At 40.3% G+C, this 19,533-nt stretch overlaps 1 long non-coding RNA gene across 1 annotated transcript; it reads left to right on the top strand.

Moving 5' to 3' along the window:
* Positions 1 to 4,100: 4,100 nt before the first annotated feature.
* Positions 4,101 to 14,119, top strand: LOC137228217 (uncharacterized). Its single transcript, XR_010945203.1, has 3 exons — positions 4,101 to 4,665; positions 5,610 to 5,701; positions 13,785 to 14,119. It is a non-coding gene; the product is annotated as an uncharacterized lncRNA (long non-coding RNA).
* The last annotated feature ends 5,414 nt before the right edge of the window (positions 14,120 to 19,533 follow it).

Genomic DNA, 19,533 nt, shown 5'->3' with positions numbered 1-19,533 from the left:
TTCACATCTGTTTTTATGTCTTGTACAAAATGGTTAAAAACAGAGTTCTTTCCTACCTTCTATCACATCCTGCACCCTCAACCCTGTATCCCTTATATTTGCATGCTCCATTACATTTTAGAGATCATTCTAAGTAAAATTAAAAAATGATTTTTTCAAAGCATTACAGTCATCCTTCTCTTCTTTATCCTTTTCCTAGGTTCTTAACTATGATGTTGTAAATCTCACCTATCATTCCTGCTTCCAAAGGTGCTTTCTCATTAAAAAAAAAGAAGAGAGAAACACAGAAATTCCAGTGTTATGGCAGACAGCTGGACTTTGTTGAGATGACTTAGGTCTGGAAGGTGTTCGTCCTACTGGACATTTCTGGAAACAAATATTTTAGCTTGATTTATGGTGCTGGAATAATTATTGTTATTTTACGGACTCCACATACTTCCATTGGAAGAACAACATTTGGAAAGCATCTTCCAATCGTCCAGGCACCATTCCCTGCCCTGAATTACTTCCACTTAATTAAACCAGGTGGTACTTTGCGTCAACAAATTTTAGATAATGCCTGTAAAGGGACGTGAAGGTGAAAAGTACAATTTAGCGGGACACGTTACTGATGTGATGCCATCAGCCCGGATAATGACAAGTAATTGAGAAGCCCCTTCTCTGTACACTTTCATGTACAGACAATCGTTGATGTCTAGATGTCTACGGCATCTAGACATGGTCTGGAGGGCACGCTGTCTCTCCACAATCATGGGAAACTTTGGGGAAGAACCGAGGTTGTTTCACGCTGACCTCCTTTTCCCCTCTCCTGGCTCCTGGACTGTCTGCGGAATGAGCAAAAAATTATTTTGCAGCATCTAGAAGTCAAAGTGTGCAGTCACGTTGAGTGCATCTGACTGAATTTCCACTTCTTCCTTTGGAAGAATATGGAGAAAAGGAGGTGAAATTTTTCACAAGCAGTTAATAGATTCAGCAAAGCTTGCCTAATCATTTCAATCATTAATAAACGATTATTGACTAGTTCTTAGTCTACCCCATTCCAGAAAAGATTTGAGGTGATGCACATGAATGTGTAAAGTAAGGTTAAAAGTATGCATGAATACGAAGTCCAGACAGAGGAAATATAACATGGAGATCAAGGCTGGGGAGAATCAGAGCCGAACAACTCAGGCCAAAGTGAATAAAGCCGAGTTGTGCTTGGCTCTGAACTTCCCGTGACTGACTTGGAAAGGGAACCATGACTAGTAAAGTCTAAATTTAATTCACTGAGAAGAAACTAGACAAACATTTCGGTGCCTTTTTCCCCATTATTTTGAGCAGTAAAAGTCACAGAGGGTCAAAGCTTTTGTTAAGTCCCGTCTTGTCCTGGTAGCCATTTTTAGGGAAGTGAATTGATTCTTTCCTGCCACAGATTAACATAACTAAATGGATTATTCCATTCCATTACACGGAACCTGGAAAAAAAATTCCTCTCACAGTGTAGTCAGTTTAGATCGGGGCTGGAATGAATGCACTTCTAGAATCTGACTGATTCACTCTCAGTTCAGTTATAAGGGCCAACTCCAGTGATGCTGTTTAGAACTCCAGGGAGCCAGACTCACTTCTTCTTCTCTTTCCTCCTGGGTATTCCTGTTCCGAGGACTGTGGCCGCGGTCTCAGACCTCCCTGTTAGGAATTGGGAAGGGTCTGACATTTTACCCTACTGGCAAGCCGACAAGTGAGCCTGACTTCATTCATGACTCACAGGAACAGCAGCAGCTGGAGTATCCCGGGCTCCAGTTCCCACCCGGCCACATAAAGAGGGCTACGGAGGCCCGCACAGTTCCCGGGTTGCATTACAGGAGAGGAACTCTGAGCTTGAGGAGCCCGGCTAGTTCAATATTTTATCATGGGCAGTGAGCATGCTGCTCCTTCGCCCCAGAGAAAGACATTTATCTCTGTCTTCCAAGGTAGTTAGTTATGCAAACACCCTCAGTTAGGAACAGTGACAATTAGTGCCTCTGCTTCTAAGAAACGCAGAAATGTGACAGACCTACTGTCCCACAACAGTGCTGTCACACCTTTATATCTCTTCAAATACTATGTGTCCCTGAAAATGAAAATTTTCAGAGCTACTTTGTTTTTTCAGCCTTCTTGGTGACTATATTTTATTTTTTAAAACTTTTATTGGAGTAGAGTTGATTTACAATATGGTGTTACTTTCTGCTGTACAGCAGAGTGAATCAGTTATACATATACATCTATCCACTCTTTTTCAGATTCTTTTCCCATATAGGCCGGTACAGAGTATTGACTAGAGTTCCCTGTGCTATACAGTAGGTCCTTATATTAGTGATCTGTTTTATATATAGCAGTGTGTGTGTGTCAATCCCAATCTCCCAATTTATCCCTCCCCTGCCTTATCCCCTGGTAACTGTAAGTTTGTTTTCTACATCTCTGACTGTATTTCTGTTTTGTAGACAAGTTCATTTGTACCCTTGCATTTTAGAGAAATCTTACCACTCTCTGGATTTTCATTGTAACCTCTACCAAGATTTTGTTATTAGTCTTCTAATATATACTTCCCTGTTTCTAAGGGTTTCATATGAGTCAACATTTTTTTCTCAAGGAGGGTCTAGGGTATTGGAGGGCAGAAACCGCTTTTGGAGCTTATTTTGTACTAACATAGCACTCAATATTGTAGATGGTATGTATATATGAAATATGTGGCCCTTTCATATATATGAAAGGGCCACAGTTGGAAAGATTGTCCATGGTAACAAAATGAAAAATAATTGCCCATACTTTCCAATTTGTCATGCTACAATGTGCAAAGAAACAGAATTCCTAAGAATCTGAAAGTTTTTATGATTTCATAGCTGTAGCACGCCAAGATTCTCCAGCCAAATCTTGGCTTTACTGGAATTTAATCACGGTGTGTTGGTGACTCGTGTTGATTTATCTCTGATTCAACGTAAGGGATGGAAGAGACTCTCATGAGACAAGGGTGGCTCTACTTTTATCCAGGAGCTTTTTGCCTAAATAGGGCCAGCACTGTGAAGAAGACAGGTGGCAGCATGGTGGAAGGCAAACCTGTGGGTGAGCACAACCCACGTCGATACTAATTAATCAAGCAACAAGTCCATGTTTGCTGAAAATTAGCTGGGTATCTGCACTGGGCGAGTCTTGTCAGCCTGGCTTCTGGTACAGAAGCAGAGAATGAGACCAGCCTGTGTACTTGAACTAAGTCAGGAACCGAAGTAAATACTTTTCCTTTTTTTCTGCCTATCTATAAAAAAGCAAAATACGTTTTAAAACGGAATTAGAAGTCTCGCCTATAGAACATGACTTTATAGATGCGTGAGAGGCACTTTAGCCTAGCGGGCATCATAGGCTTTGGGGCTTGGTTGAAATCCGGACTGCACCACTTAAGCACTGAGTCAGTTTAAATTACATGAGTTTCCAGAGTTATCAGTAAATGTGGAAAATAAAGCCCACTTCTTGGAATATTTGAGAATTAAATGACGTAATGGATGTCAAGCACCCAGCGGATGTACATCTGGTACATACAGTTGGGCCCCAAAAGGGTGATTTTCATTATGATTAAACAATTGAGCCATAAGGAAGATTTGAGGCTGGAAAAGTGGGGAGGTGATTGAAGAAGAATTAAAAAGAGCAGAGTTGGCCGAGGGATGAATCGGCAGAGAACAGCAGATGTTTAGGGCAATGAAACAATTCTGTATGTACTATAATGGTGGATACATGTCATTGTACGTTTATCCAAACCCGTAGAATGTATAATACAAGGTCAAGAGTGGACCCTAATGTAAACGATGGACTCTGGGTGGTTATGATGTGTGTTGTAGGTTCATCAGTGGTAACAAATGTAGCCCTCGGGCAGGGGATGATGATGGGGGAGGCTGTGTGTGGCAGGGGGGAGGGGGTTAGATGGAAAATCTCTGTACCTTCCACTCAATTTTGCTGTGAACCTAAAAGTGCTCTAAAAAATAAAATCTGTTTAAAAAAAAACAGCCCTTAGAAGCATCCCCCAAGTAGGGAGTGACCCAAGGGATATGGGACGATTTTAACTATGAGCCAGGTTACCCACCAGGACTCTGAAATGGAGGAAAAAAGATGACTACCCTTCAGTGGACTATCCTGATTACTGATGGATTAAATGAAGAATCTCATTCTTCAGGGCCACAAAGAAAAAGCATTAAATTTTGTAACCCTATCAATCTTTGTAAATTTTCCACGCTAAAAGTAGACAACTTACATATAGGGGCTTTGCCTGAGTCTCAAGTTGACTTTTTGTATTTTTTACTTGCTTTTTTAGATAGTCCCATTATAAACCATAAAATCAAAATTATGATGTAGAGAGTAATAGTTTCTTTGTCAAAGTGAAATAAGGTAATTGGTAGTTTTCCAAGATGGTCTGAAGGGGGTGTGTTATATTTATGTGATCTAAATCCATTGGTTAAATGCACAGGGATTAACATCTGTTAAAAGAATTGTGCTTGGCATGCAGGTGTTTCAATATTTGCATTTAGTATGTGTTTCAGAAACGGCCTCTGAGAAAAACATTTATATAACGATCTGGTGGTTTTATTGTCTAAATCCGTCCGGACAGTCATTTTGTTACCCAGACTTTGTGACCCTCTTGCAAGCTGTAAACTATTTAACGAAGTGAGTACATTGAGAAAGATGACAGACTTTCAAACTCGGGGGGAAAGAGTCTTATATGAGAAGAATCAGTTTTTCCCCTGGAGACTGCGCCTAATATGTGAACAGCAAAAACAATTACATTGGTGATTTCGGGAAGTCCAATAAATTTCATGGCACAGTACTACTTTTGAAATATTACATCATTCAGCAAAAGCTTAGGCTTGTATATTAGCTGAAATGAACTAATCATGAATTAATTACCATCAGTTCGCTTTTGTGAATGGAGTGCAGAGGTAGCGCTCTGGTTTCATTGCGTTCATTGCGTTCAGCGCCTTGCAGCTTAACTGTGCTGCTGTTTAAGCGTCCCTGTACCCACAGGTGAGGGCTCAGGGTGGATTCCATCCAGCAAACCTGAGGATCCCCTCTCACTGTGGGGACTGACACAACCATTCCCTAAGCCACGTTGTTAAAATAAGTTGTGCTCTTACACACCATTGTAAAGCAATTATACCCCAATAAAGATGTTAAAAAGAAAAACAATTGTAAGAAAAACAAAAAAGAAAAAAAAATAAGTTGTGCTCTGGTCGTTTGTTTTGTAGGTAACGTGGGGGGGGGGGGGCGGGGAAGTAAATGCAGCGTTTCCCCAGGGATTTGTGGCTTAAAATTAGAAAGAAAACAGGGGAATCAGTTGATTTTGCACATTGCCAGATTATCCCTCGAGCTCATGAAAACTGGGTAAAAGCAGAATTATGAATGATTTCTACTTTATAAAAACCACACGTGGCTATGATAGCACATGATGACTCACTTTGGCTTAATTACTTTTTAAGTGCTTTAAATGTCTTCAGGGTGTGTGGATAGCCCGTCAGAAATTAATGTTTTGTGTATAAACAGCAATTAGTTTTTGATGTTAGTATCTGCCATGTGGCTTGTTCACCACAATGACTCTGCTTTTTGACTTCTAGATAGTTCCTGAATCAAGGTTATTTCAGGCCACTTTGGAAATTCACCCAGGAAGTTTCAGTTGAAGCAGATTTCAGATACCTCATGGCTTCAGGTAATGGACTCCATCAGCTGAGGGTGGGGATGTGTTATGTGGGATTGTGATTCGAGTTTTGTCTGATGCCTTGTGGAACAGTCTGCACTTTTCTGGGCTTGGATCAGCCATCTACTGTATTTTCTTCACTGAACACATACTAGCACTTCTCACGATTGCTGTAGCCAGTCCCGTAAACTCTACCTTATCCATATCTCCTCCTTTGGTGGTTTGCACGGACCAGAAAAATCTCCAGAATTTTTGGGGGGAGACCTATGTCGAAAGTCAACTTTTGATTTTGCCCATTATGGGCGTGAAAAATACTCTTATCATCTAAAAACATGAGAGTACATTTTCACACCCCAAATTGAGAAAGATATAAAGCATGAATGAAGAAGAGCACTGTAAATTGAGTAAATTTAACTTACGCAGAAGTCGTTCCTTATTTTTCTCATTTGGGTGACAACTTTGCCATGGGTTGACATCTAGCAGGAGAGTGTTGAGAATCATTGACAGGTTTGGAAATGCCTTTGTCTTGGCATCAGGGACCTGGGTTGGGGTGAGATACCAACTCCGGGTCAGCTATTGGGTTTCTCTGAGGCTCCTCTGGGAAGAGGGGATGGGAACCCTGGCCTGGCCTTTCTCTCAAGGTTATTGTGAAATTCACGTGGAATAATGTACGCAAAAGTGTTTTGGGGGCCATAAAGCACAATGAAAGTGAGGTTGTTTTATTGCAAATTTATAGAAGATGATAATGAGGTACTGGAACCCTCTGGTTAGGCACAGCTTCAGGAATCAAATGAGGAATCACCTCCTGGTTTTTCCACTGAGCATGCAACGCCTTCTCTAGTCTCCAATGGGTAAAGGATGTAGAGGTTTTAATCGAGCTGGTTTAGACCTTTTCCTGAAGGGCCCTCCTACTGCTACTGGCTCCTTGAAGAAAGAAATTTTTTTTTTCTTTTTGGCCGCGCCTTGCAGCTTGCGGGGATCTTAGTTCCCCAACCAGGGATCGAACCTGTGCCCCCTGCAGTGGAAGCACAGAGCCTTAACCACTGCACCGCCAGGGAAGTCCCGTAGAAATGCTTCTTTTCTTCTCTGTGATGGCCCTTGAGAAAGGCAAAGAAATTTAGTTGCTGAGACCCAGAGATGCTCTGGGGAGCACATGGAGAGGTGTGGTACCCAACTCCTTGCTTGGCATGTTGTACTGCTAGTAAAGCTCTAAAGACCTTGAGATGTCCTTCCTGGATGTTGTCTGCCCTGCTTCTCTTGGACTCTGCATACACCTCCCTTTGCTCCTACTACGTTCTATTTAATTATGTACTAATATGCCTCTTTCTCCTGGTATGTGCGTCCTTCAGAACAGGGTCTTTATCTTTCATTTTTATGTTCCCATCACACAGTAGATTCTTATTAAATGTTGAACTCAACCAAACATGGGTCTTTTTTGTGACAGCCACATGAGTCTGTTTACAGATATTAAACTGATGGCCCAAATCTTCATGTCTTTTTTTAATGAGGGTTGCTGATAAATCATATATTTCCTAGTTTTTAGTTGCTTACTTTTTCCGGTGTCAAAAGCAAAACCTTATACAAACTTTGTTTCCTCTTGTTAGTCTGGCTCTGTACTCAGGTCTAGTACTGAAGGCAAGTCTGATTTTTAATTTCTTGCATGATTTTAAATCCAGGTAATATGTGTATAAGGAATGCAGTTCAAAGGGCACAGAAGTGTGTGCAGCATAAATGAAGTCTCCTTTTTCTCTGTGTCTCAGAGCCTGCCACCTCTCCTCTCTGGCTGAAATTGTTACCTGTTTCTTGTATATTCTTCAGAAATAATTTACACACACATTTTTAACATATACACATTGTTCTACATGGTGCTGGATATAATACAGTTGATGAGTAATCTTATTTTTCCCTACACAAACTTATACATACTTCATGGGTCACACAAGGTCACGTAACCAAATCACATTTAGTATATTTTAAGTGGGAAAGAAAATAGGTATCAATTTGATTTCATATTTAAATTTTAACTTGACGTTTTACACCCTTACAAAAGACTGCAGGGCCATACATTTAAAAACTTTATTCATTGAATCTTGACTTCAATTTCTTTCGAAAGGGTACAATTATCATTGTAACTTGATGCTGAAAATCAACCTAATAACAAGTTTGACTCAGCAAGGCTTCATGCATTTTCTGAGAAGATTTCTAAAAATATCCAGTTCAATTGGCTGATAGGTTGCTAACTGGCTAAAGCAGGTGAAATATACATGAGCTTCAGAAATGACCATCTTCAAGAAATTCTTGTATACCTTAGTATACATGTAGGTGACAAGCAGTCATACTTTTCGGCTAGGATTCTGGATGGTGATGAGCACCTGAGACACCCTTATTCTGGGTCTTCAGGACCCACTGAGGCTAAATCTGTTTCTATATTTCATTTTACCCATAGCATACTGTTGTGAAATAAACAGCAAAAACAGGTAAAGAAAAACAACAGAAGCAATGACAAGAAAAAAATGTCATCACAAAGCAAACGGTAGCTTGAAGTTTATTTACAGACATCGAGGAGAGAGTATCTTATAGAGTTGCTCTACGGATGGTGTGGGATTTATAAACAGGCAATATAGAATGAGAACTGCTGAGACAGAAAAATCTCATTCCTTAAATCTGTCTCATACTGTCTGACTTTTACATTTCCATTAAAAGCATGATTATTTTTGTCACCACTTCCCTACGCCCAACGTCTTGGAATAATCTGTTATTCTTTTCCCTCTAATATTTTTAACCAATCACCCAGTCTAGCTGCCTCTTTTTGAGCATCTAATATCTGCCCCAAACCCTATATGATCTAAGTCTCACAATACCCTGTCAAGTAATCATTATTATTCCCATTTTCCCAATGAGAAAACAGAAGTTCAAGGAGGTTAAATGAGGGACTCTGTGTCACTGAGTTTATAAGCAAAAGAGCCAGATTTCAGGGCCTGGTTTATCTGTCGCCCAAACCTATTTTTTCCAGTGATGGAAACTCTCCCTCTCAAGGAACACTGGTACTATCTATGGAGTTTACCTCCTAAATGTTATGATTATATTTAAGAATCAGGGACACAGATTTAGATTAATCATAATCCTTGGTTCAAGACACTTTCATTGCTGCTTCATTCATGGCCATCTTCTTTTTTGTTTGGTGTTTCTGTTTTGATGTAATAATAATTAATAATAATAATAATAATAATGTGAACTCCTTCCCAACCTGAGAGAGAGGACCTTGAGAATAACTTACACCTATTCAATAGCTCTCAGATCAATCTTCTTTCAATTCCCTCTGCTACTCTGCTACTTAAAAGTCTAAATATCTCACTTTGGGGCTCTTTAAATTCCTCATAATTGGCGTCTATCCAATGTTCTTTTCTCCAGTCCACTCTCTGAACATCTCTTACAGACTGATATTATTTAATTTAATTATTTATTTGGCTGCACCAGGTCTTCGTTTTGGCACGTGGGATCTTTTAGTTGTGGCATGCAGGCTCGGTCTTGGTTTTGGCACGTGGGATCTTTTAGTTGTGGCATGCGGGCTCTTAGTTGTGGCATGTGGGATCTAGTTCCCTGATCAGGGATTGAACCCGGGGCCCCCTGCATTGGGAGTGTGGAGTCTTAACCACTGGACCACCAGGGAAGTCTCCAGATTGATTTTATTAAAATACAACTCTCTTCACATCATTATCTTGTTCAGAATCTTTCCCTCTCCCCCCTGTAATTCTACACTGGCCTTTGGAGACCTCTAGTATGTTACCTCATCCTCCACTCTAGTTATATCTCACAGTCTAGATAAACCAAAGTGTTCATGCTTCTCAGACTATCCCCCATGTTCTTATCCTTAGCACCGCAAGCCATTCTCTTTGCTTGTTAAGTTTTCTCCTCCAATCTCTGACCATTCGGTCACCTCTTTCATGAGGTTTTCCTTGATTCTCCCAACCAGAAGGAACTCTGCACTCCACAAATCACTCATATATTAGTGTATATCCCATGGTTCTTATCACCTACCAACTCATGTTACAATAATTTATCTTCTTGTTTTATTTCCCTTAATAGATTGTAAGCTTCTTAGAGATAAGAATATTCTAAATTTAATTTTTGTATATCTCATCAGCGTGGTCGTTTCCTTTTCTTTGCCCTTGTATGAGGAAAGGATGGGTGTCCATTAACCTCAGGTGTTTTCCAGCATCAACCAATTCCTTGTGCCCTTCCTTCTCAAAGTTGTTCTTCTCTTGTTTTCCATGACTCATGGCTTTCTCCTATCTGTGCATTGACTATGTGGCGGGTGGAGACGGTCTAGTGGGGTAGGAGCAGAGGAGACGAGGGAGGGGGGACAGGCAGTACCCAGTGACTGGGGCTATGTCAATTGTCTGCAGGGAATTGATGTAAACACATTGACAGGCGAGACTATGACAGTATCACTGCTCCTTATTTCAAGGGTAAGGAGTGACTGGAATGAATGTTAGATCAAGGAAAAGGAGGTGGATGGGGGCTTCAGTTTCACTCCCGCCTCCTCTGCTCCTTCTGGTGCATCCTAGGTGATTAGTCATCCTTACTATGTTGCATAATCACACCTTGCCCATGAAGAGCATATTGTAATTCACAGTGTTTTGAAGATTAGGAAAATAGATTGATGAAATTTCTTTAATTCCTTTATTTACTGTTTAGGAAGTTTGTAGTACATCACTCTTAGCCTAAAAGAATGTAGGAACTTCTGGGAGACAGAACAGAGTCAATATTTTTATTTTTTTAAATTTTAATTAATTTATTTATTTTTCGTGTTTTTATTTCTATGTATCTATTTATTTATTTATTTATTTTTGGCTGCGTTGGGTTTTAATTGCTGTGCGCGAGCTTTCTCTAGTTGCGGCGGGTGGGGTCTACTCTTTGTCACGGTGCACGGGCTTCTCACTGCAGTGGCTTCTCTTGTTGCGGAGCACGGGCTCTACAGCACAGGCTCAGTAGTTGTGGAACACGGGCTGACTTGCTCTGTGGCATCTTCCCGGACCAGAGCTTGAACCTGTGTCCCCTGCATTGGCAGGCGGACTCTTAACCACTGAGCCACCAGAGAAGCCTGCTCTAGTTGTTTTGTAGATTTACACCTCCATTGAAAACTTGCTAGCTGAAGCCCTTAGGAAAGAGGGAGGGGAGGAGAGAAGGGGAGGGAGGGAGAGAGAGAGAGAGAGAGAGAGAGAGAGAGGCGCGTGGGAGGGGGAGCGAAGGAGGGAGAGAGGCAGATTATTTTTAGCTTGACTTCTAAGTCAGGGCAGAGAGGAAATAGTCACCAACGTTCATGACATTTATGTCTAGGTGATGAGGCCTGTCATGTTACTAAGTTGTTCAGGATTTCAGTGATATTTCTTTTAAAATATAACCTACAGATTGAATGTACTTAAGAAAAATTCCAGAAGAAAACTCATTTCCAAAGAGGTTTTTGGTTGTGATGCTGAGGAATGTGTGTTATTGATCTTGTAATAGAAATAATGACTTCAACCAGGTTTTCTAAGAAAATGAATGACTGCCCCAGGTTAATGGCCTTGAGGCAATCTCCCAGTCAGCCCTCCATCCTCAGGAAATGCCCCAGGCCTTGATCATTATTGTGTAAATAATACAAAAGTGGGTAGAGTTCTCTGGTCAGATGGGAAACATACACCCTTATTCTCTCCGGGATTCCCTTTATGACAATAAGAATAACATATTAGGGGGAAAATGCAACAATTTTGCTACCAATGCAAATAAATAGTCTTGTTTAAACAAAATTATTAAACATAATATTAAATAAACTTGAACTCTGTATATCTGAGTGAGAAATAATGGAAAACTCCACACTCAGAATTCTTCGACAGCTATAGTTACAGCTAAGTAGAGCCAAATATTGAATTGAGAATAATGCAATTACTGTCGTATTAGATATTTCAAGTTAAAATCAGGGTTAAATTAGACACATAATCGACTGCTTTAATGGTTGCAAACAAAAGACGGTGCTGAAATTTACTTTTAAAATTAGGACCTTATATTCTCCTAAAAATATCTTATGGAACTGCGTTTGAAAAGTTTTCAGATAGATATTATGATGTATAGGGATAGTTTTCTTATCTTAAAATATCAAAGGATTTTTATGGTCTTTTCATGGGCTTATTTTGCATTCCAGGATCTTCAAGAAGGCAAATAGTAAAATGAAAAACACGTGCAGGAAATTAGGATTGCAGTTGCCTGGGCCGCTGAAGGGGTTGCTACTGAGGGGGAAAGGCCTCGGAGGGGATCTTCTTATGTTGAATGGAGATGTGCATGCATAACATCGTCCCGAATCCCAAATCCAGGTGTAGAACTTGTACACTTTAAATATCTCACAATTTTATTTGTCAGTTATACCTTAATAAAACTGGAAAAAAGTAAATTTTTTAAAAATGCTCTTTCTTGCTGTGAGAGTTCTTATACTTGGGGGATCAGCTCTTTTTCTAAATGATTATCCAGGTGTCACAACACTATTTATTAAAAAGTCCATCTTGTCCTCACATATGTGATATGCTACCTCAACTAGAATTGATGTTTCCATAGGCAGTTGGATTTATGTTGACACTTTCCTTTCTGTTGTATCAGTCTGGCTGTTTATTCGTCTGCCATGTTTTGATTCGGAGAACTGCTAATCACTTCTCTCTTGGTTATTCTTTCTAAGGGGCTTATCAGTAATTTTGCATCTATTTTATATTTATACATGGGTTTTAGAGCCAACTTACTTAATTCCAGGAAAAAAAATCTCATTTATATATGTGTTTTTTTTGGAAAAATCACATTACATTTCTATTACTTAGAAGGATACTTGGTTTCTTTTTGTTGAGTCATCCTGATGAAAAGCAAGGGCTGTCTATTTGTTCGACCTCACTTTTGTCTTTCAGGAGTGTTTGTAATGTTCCTCATGCAGGTTTTGTACATTACTGTTAATATACAAAATGTTTTTTAGTTTTTGTTGATGTTTTTCCTGTCCTTACATCTTCTGACTGGTTATTATTTATATTCATTATGGCTATAGATTTTTGTATAATTTTGTATCTTTCTAACTTACTGAATTACTTTATTTATGATAGTTTTATCACTGATACCAATATTCTAAGAAAAGTATTATACCATGTGAAAATACTCTCTTCAATTATTTTCTCTTGTTTCATTGCATTAGCTAATAAATCCAATTCTGTGTTGAATAGTTCAATAGAATAGTAGGAATTCTTTCCTTCTTCTGGATCTTGGTGGAAATGCTTCTGGTGTTTACCTAGTAAGTCACTGACTGGTTTTAGAAATGAGGTAAATTTATTTTTATCAATTTGAAGAAAAATCCATGGTTTTCTATTTTACAAAGTGTTTTTATCAGAAATGAGTTTTGAATTTTGTTGAATTTTTTTCAGTATCTATGTGAATAGTCAAATTTTCTAAAGATTTTTTAAAAATGGTGGTCACACTAATGGATTTCTTAATATTGAATCACTCTTGCTTTCGTGTAGTAAGCCTTACTCGGTCAAGCTATATTATTTTTTTAATATGCTATTGGAGTCTATTTCCTAATATCTCATTTAAGATTTTTTTTGTCCCAATATTTCAAAGTGAGATTGGTCTGTGTTTTTTCTTTACTATGCTATTTTATCAGGCTCATGTATCTATACCATATTTCCTTTGTAGTAAAATTTTTTAAAGTGTCTTGTCTATACTTGGAAAAATTAAAGTAGCATTGGATTATCTAGTCTTTGAAGGTTTCTCTGAATTCCTCTGTGAAACCATCTGTACATGGTAATTTTTAAGGGCTAGTTCCACATTTCTTCTATGAAAACTGATCCAAGTTTTTGTGTTTTTTTTTTTTAAGAAATCTTTATACGGGTCTACAATAAAAGAATAATGGCCCCTAAATGTCTCCATGCCCCAATTCCCTGGGACCAGTGACTATGCTATGTTGCATGGGAAAAGGGAGGGTGCCAGTCTGATTAAGGGTAAGGACTTGAGGTGGGAAGATTATCCTATTTAATCTTTTGAGAACTTAAAAATGCATAACATTTTTTTTCTTTTTATGCTGGATCAGAGAGATACATTGTGAGAGGGACCTGACCTGCACCCACTGTTGCTGGCTTTGAAGACTGAGTGAGGGGCCATCAGCCAAGGCTTGTGGTGGCTTCTAGGAGCAGGGAACGACCCTCAGCTGACAGCTGGTAAGAAAATAGCCACAAGGAAACAAATCCTGGCAACACACGAATGAGCAGGAAAGAAATTCTCTAGAACCTCCAGAAAAGGAAGCAGACTGCTGACATCTTGATTTTTGTTCAGGGAGACCGACATTGGATTTCTGACCTTCAGAAATATAAAATAATAAATTTTTGTCAAGCCACTAAGTTTGCCAAAGGAATAAATAAATAAATAGATTATTGCTTTAAAAAAATTGTGTTAAGACACTAAGTTTGTGGTGACTTTTTATGGCAGCAATAAAAAACAGGGTCAAATTTGATAAATGTATTTTATAGGAAAGGGACTATTTTAGCTAGGTTTTCAAATTTATTTTCATAGAATTATACAACATGGAGTCATAATTTTCAGTTTTATCTATTTATTTCCCCTTGGTTATTTATTATTTTGTGTATTTGTACTTACTCTCTTTTTCTTCAATGAAGTTATAGATAATTTTTGTTTACGGCTACTTTCAGGTAATCTGAATCAGCAGTCTTGGATGAGAAGGCTAAAGGCCGTATCTTACCTGATCTTTGCCACTAGACTGGCCCCATTAGCTCCGTGATGGTTTTGAGAAGACGGGGCCAATCTTACCTCTTGCTAAATCTGCCTCTTATAATTCTCTTTTTAAAAAAATTAAAAAATTTTTTATTGGAGTATAGTTGATTTACAATGTTGTCTTATTTTCAGGTGTACAACAAAGTGAATCAGTTATACATACGTATTCCACTCTTTTTTAGATTCTTTTCCCATATAGGCCATTACAGAATATTGAGTAGAGTTTCCTGTGCTATACAGAAGGTTCTTATTAGTTATCTATTTTATATATAGTAGTGTGTATATGTCAGTCTCAGTCCCCCAATTTATCCCTCCCCCCACCCTTATAATTTCTCTTGCAGGAATGCTAAACTTGGCAAGTAAGAGCCAAGTCTCACAAATATTCTGATTTTTTCCCCAGTTAGTCTCACTCACGGTCTCTATCTGCGTGTGATTTGGGCCCTATGGTGGGTTTGCTCTGCCTGCGTGGTTGCACATGGCTCACTCTGCTCCTTACGTGCTCCAGGCCTGAGGGTTGCACACGTCACCTCTGCTCACGTCCAGCTGGGCAGAACTTAGACAAATCCTACATTCCTGTTCTCCTACTGGGAAGGGAGGCCTGGATGTAGTGTTTATTCTCAGTAGCCATTGGTTCAGCTAAAACACAGACATAATCTCATAATGGCAGAAGAGGAGAATGTATAATGAGGCCAACTGTTGGCATATGCCATGTCCTTTATCTCATGATTGTTTTCTTATTTCTTTCCCATTAAAACTAAGGATATTTCTTTGCACTTAAATGCTTAATCATTTCCCCTACACTAAGTAGTATTTATATTGAGAGAAATATAGTTTATTCTTTCTATAGTTGTTACGTTTTTTTTCCTACAATGAAAATAGCCCTTTCATCATGTATTATTATTATTATTTTTTTGTGGTACGTGGGCTACTCCAGCTTTCTTTTGGTTTCCATTTGCATGAAATATCTTTTTCCATCCCCTCACTTTCAGTCTGTATGTGTCTCTACGTCTGAAGTAGGTTTCTTGTAGATAGCAAATATATGCGTCTTGGTTTTGTATCCATTCAGCCAATCTGTGTCTTTTGGTGGGAGCATTTAGTCCATTTACATTTAAGGTAATTATCGATATGTATGTTCCTATTCCCATTTTCTTAATTGTTTTGGGTTGGTTATTGTAGGTCTTTTCCTTCTCTTGTGTTTCTTGCCTAGAGAAGTTCCTTTAGCAGTTGTTGTAGAGCTGGTTTGGTGGTGCTGAATTCTCCCAGCTTTTGCTTGTCTGTAAAGGTTTTAATTTCTCCATCAAATCTGAATGAGATCCTTGCTGGGTAGAGTAATCTTGGTTGCAGGTTTTTCTCCTTCATCACTTTAAATATGTCCTGCCAGTCCCTTCTGGCTTGCAGAGTTTCTACTGAAAGATCAGCTGTTAACCTTATGGGGATTCCCTTGTGTGTTATTTGTTGTTTTTCCCTTGCTGCTTTTAATATGTTTTCTTTGTATTTAATTTTTGACAGTTTGATTAATATGTGTCTTGGCGTATTTCTCCTTGGATTTATCCTGTATGGGACTCTCTGTGCTTCCTGGACTTGATTAACTATTTCCTGTCCCATATTAGGGAAGTTTTCAACTATAATCTCTTCAAATATTTTCTCAGTCCCTTTCTTTTTCTCTTTTCTTCTGGAACCCCTATAATTCAAATGTTGGTGCATTTGATGTTGTCCCAGAGGTCTCTGAGACTGTCCTCAGTTCTTTTCAATCTTTTTTCTTTATTCTGCTCTGCAGTAGTTATTTCCACTATTTTATCTTCCAGGTCACTTATCCGTTCTTCTGCCTTAGTTATTCTGCTATTGATCCCATCTAGAGTATTTTTCATTTCATTTATTGTGTTGTTCATGATTGTTTGTTTCATCTTTAGTTCTTCTAGGTCCTTGTTAAATGTTTCTTGCATTTTGTCTATTCTATTTCCAAGATTTTGGATCATCTTTACTATCATTATTCTGAATTCTTTTTCAGGTAGACTGCCTATTTCCTCTTCATTTGTTAGGTCTGGTGGGTTTTTATCTTGCTCCTTCATCTGCTGTGTGTTTTTCTGTCTTCTCATTTTGCTTATCTTACTGTGTTTGGGGTCTCCTTTTTGCAGGCCGCAGGTTCGTAGTTCCCATTGTTTTTGGTGTCTGTCCCCAGTGGCTAAGGTTGGTTCAGTGGGTTGTGTAGGCTTCCTGGTGGAGGGGACTAGTGCCTGTGTTCTGGTGGATGAGGCTGGATCTTGTCTTTCTGGTGGGCAGGTCCACGTCTGGTGGTGTGTTTTGGGGTGTCTGTGGACTTTTTATGATTTTAGGCAGCCTTTCTGCTAATGGGTGGGGTTGTGTTCCTATCTTGCTAGTTGTTTGGCATAGGATGTCCAGCACTGTAGCTTGCTGGTCGTTGAGTGAAGCTGGGTGCTGGTGTTGAGATGGAGATCTCTGGGGGATTTTCGCTGTTTGATATTATGTGGAGCTGGGAGGTCTCTTGTGGACCAGTGTCCTGAAGTTGGCTCTCCCACCTCAGGGGCACAGCACTGACTCTTGGCTGCAGCACCAAGAGCCTCTCATCCACTCGGCTCAGAATTAGGGAGATAAAGTAGAAAGAAAGAATTAGTAGAAGTATAAAGAAAGAAAGAAAGGAGGGAGGGAGGAAGGAAGGAGGGAAGGAAAAAAAGAAAGAAAGAAGATAAAGTGAAATAAAATAAAGTAAGATAAAATATAATAAAGTTATTAAAATAAAAAAGTAATTTTTAAGAGAAAAAAAAGAAAAAAAATTAGAAAAAACACAAAACGGACGGATAGAACCCTAGGACAAATGGTGGAAGCAAAGCTATACAGACAAAATCTCACACAGAAGCATACACATACACACTCACAAAAAGAGGAAATGGGGAAAAAATCTTAAATCTTGCTCTCCAAGTCCACCTCCTCAATTTGGGATGATTGGTTGTCTATTCATGTATTCCACAGATGCAGGGTACATCAAGTTGATTGTGGAGCTTTAATTCGCTGTTTCTGAGGCTGCTGGGAGAGATTTCCCTTTCCCTTCTTTTTTCTCACAGCTCCCGGGGGCTCAGCTTTGGATTTGGCCCCGCCTCTGCGTGTAGGTCGCCGGAGGGCGTCTGTTCTTCGCTCAGACAGGACAGGGTTAAAGGAGCCGCTGATTCGGGGGCTCTGGCTCACTCAGGCCGGTGGAGGGGGGGGGGAGGGCGGGGCACGGAGTGCGGGAGGGGGGGAGGGCGGGGTACGCAGTGCGGGGCGGGCCTTCGGCGGCAGAGGCCAGCGTGACGTTGCACCAGCCTGAGGCGCGCCGTGCGTTCTTCCGGGGGAGTTGTCTGGCGGTGGCGGGCTGCACAGGCTCCCCAAAAGTGGGGTGTGGATAGTGACCTGTGCTCGCACACAGGCTTCTTGGTGGCGGCAGCAGCAGCCTTAGCGTCTCATGCCTGTCTCTGGGGTCCGCGCTTTTAGCCGCGGCTCACGCCCGTCTCTGGAGCTCCTTTAAGCGGCGCTGTTAATCCCCTCTCCTCGCGCACCAGGAAACAAAGAGGGAAGAAGTCGTCTCTTGCCTCTTCGGCAGCTCCAGACTTTTACCCGGACTCCCTCCCAGCCAGCCGTGATGCACTAAGCCCTTCAGGCTGTGTTCACGCCGCCAACCCCAGCCCTCTCCCGGCGCTCCGACTGAAGCCCGAGGCTCAGCTCGCAGCCCCGCCCGCCCCGGTGAGTGAGGAGACAAGCCTCTCGGCCTGGTGAGTGCCGGTCGGCCCTGATCCTCTGTGCGGGAATCTCTCCGCTTTTCCCTCCGCACCCCTGTTGCTGTGCTCTCCTCCGCGGCGCCGAAGCTTTCCCCCTCTGCCACCCACAGTCTCCGCCCGCGAAGGGGCTTCCTAGTGTGTGGAAGCGTCTCCTCCCTCACAGCTCCCTCCCCCTGGTGCAGGTACCGTCCCTATCCTTTTGTCTCAGTTTATTCTTTTTTCTTTTGCCCTACCCAGGTACGTGGGGGGTTTCTTGCCTTTTGGGAGGTCTGAGGTCTTCTGCTAGCGTTCAGTAGTTGTTCTTTAGGAGTTTCTCCACGTGTAGATGTATTTCTGGTGTATCTGTGGGGAGGCAGGTGATCTCCGCGTCTTACTCTTCCGCCATCTTCCCGGAAGCCCCATCATGTATTTTATAGCTAATAATGATCATGGTTTTAAAAAAATCAGCCAATGAGAGAGAAGGGAAATATCTCAGATTTCTGCACTTGAGAAAAAATGTCATTAACTTTTTTTTTTTAAGATGTTGGGAGTAGGAGTTTATTTATTTATTTTTGCTGTGTTGGGTCTTCGTTTCTGTGCGAGGGCTTTCTCTAGTTGTGGCAAGTGGGGGCCACTGTTCATCGCGGTGTGCGCGGGCCTCTCACTATCGCGGCCTCTCCTGTTGCAGAGCACAGGCTCCAGATGCGTAGGCTCAGTAGTTGTGGCTCACGGGCCTAGTTGATCCACGGCATGTGGGATCCTCCCAGACCAGGGCACGAACCCGTGTCCCCTGCATTAGCAGGCACATTCTCAACCACTGCGCCACCAGGGAAGCTGCTGTCATTAACATTTTGATGACTATTCTTTCCTACACCTTTTTAGAAACATACACTCCATTTTCTAAAGATTTTATCGAAAGGTGATCATATAATAATGCTGCCTTTACTGTATAAACTTTTAAAAACTGCAGTTTTCTTTTCATTGTCTTTTCTCTTCCCTCTAAGTAAATAACCCTAGGAATCAATGTTACCACTTTGGTATGTTTCTTGGCTTACTTTAATTGATGATCATATAATTATATTCATACATATATTTACATATATTCATACACCTGTATAATTGTATGTATATTCAAATATTTGGGTATTTGGTTTAGAAAAGTGGGATAATGTTATATATTACTACATATTGAATTATAATGCAATATATTATTACATGTATTTCTCTGCCTCTTAACTGTCTTACTTAACAGCATGTTGTAGAAATCTTTTCAATCATTGATTTTAGAATGAAATTATTCTC

The sequence above is a fragment of the Pseudorca crassidens genome, chromosome 7, assembly GCF_039906515.1.
Source record: "Pseudorca crassidens isolate mPseCra1 chromosome 7, mPseCra1.hap1, whole genome shotgun sequence".
NCBI classification, from domain to species: domain Eukaryota; kingdom Metazoa; phylum Chordata; class Mammalia; order Artiodactyla; family Delphinidae; genus Pseudorca; species Pseudorca crassidens.
The sequence above is the reverse complement of the archived record's forward strand: the minus strand, read 5'-3'. Positions and strand labels throughout refer to the sequence as shown.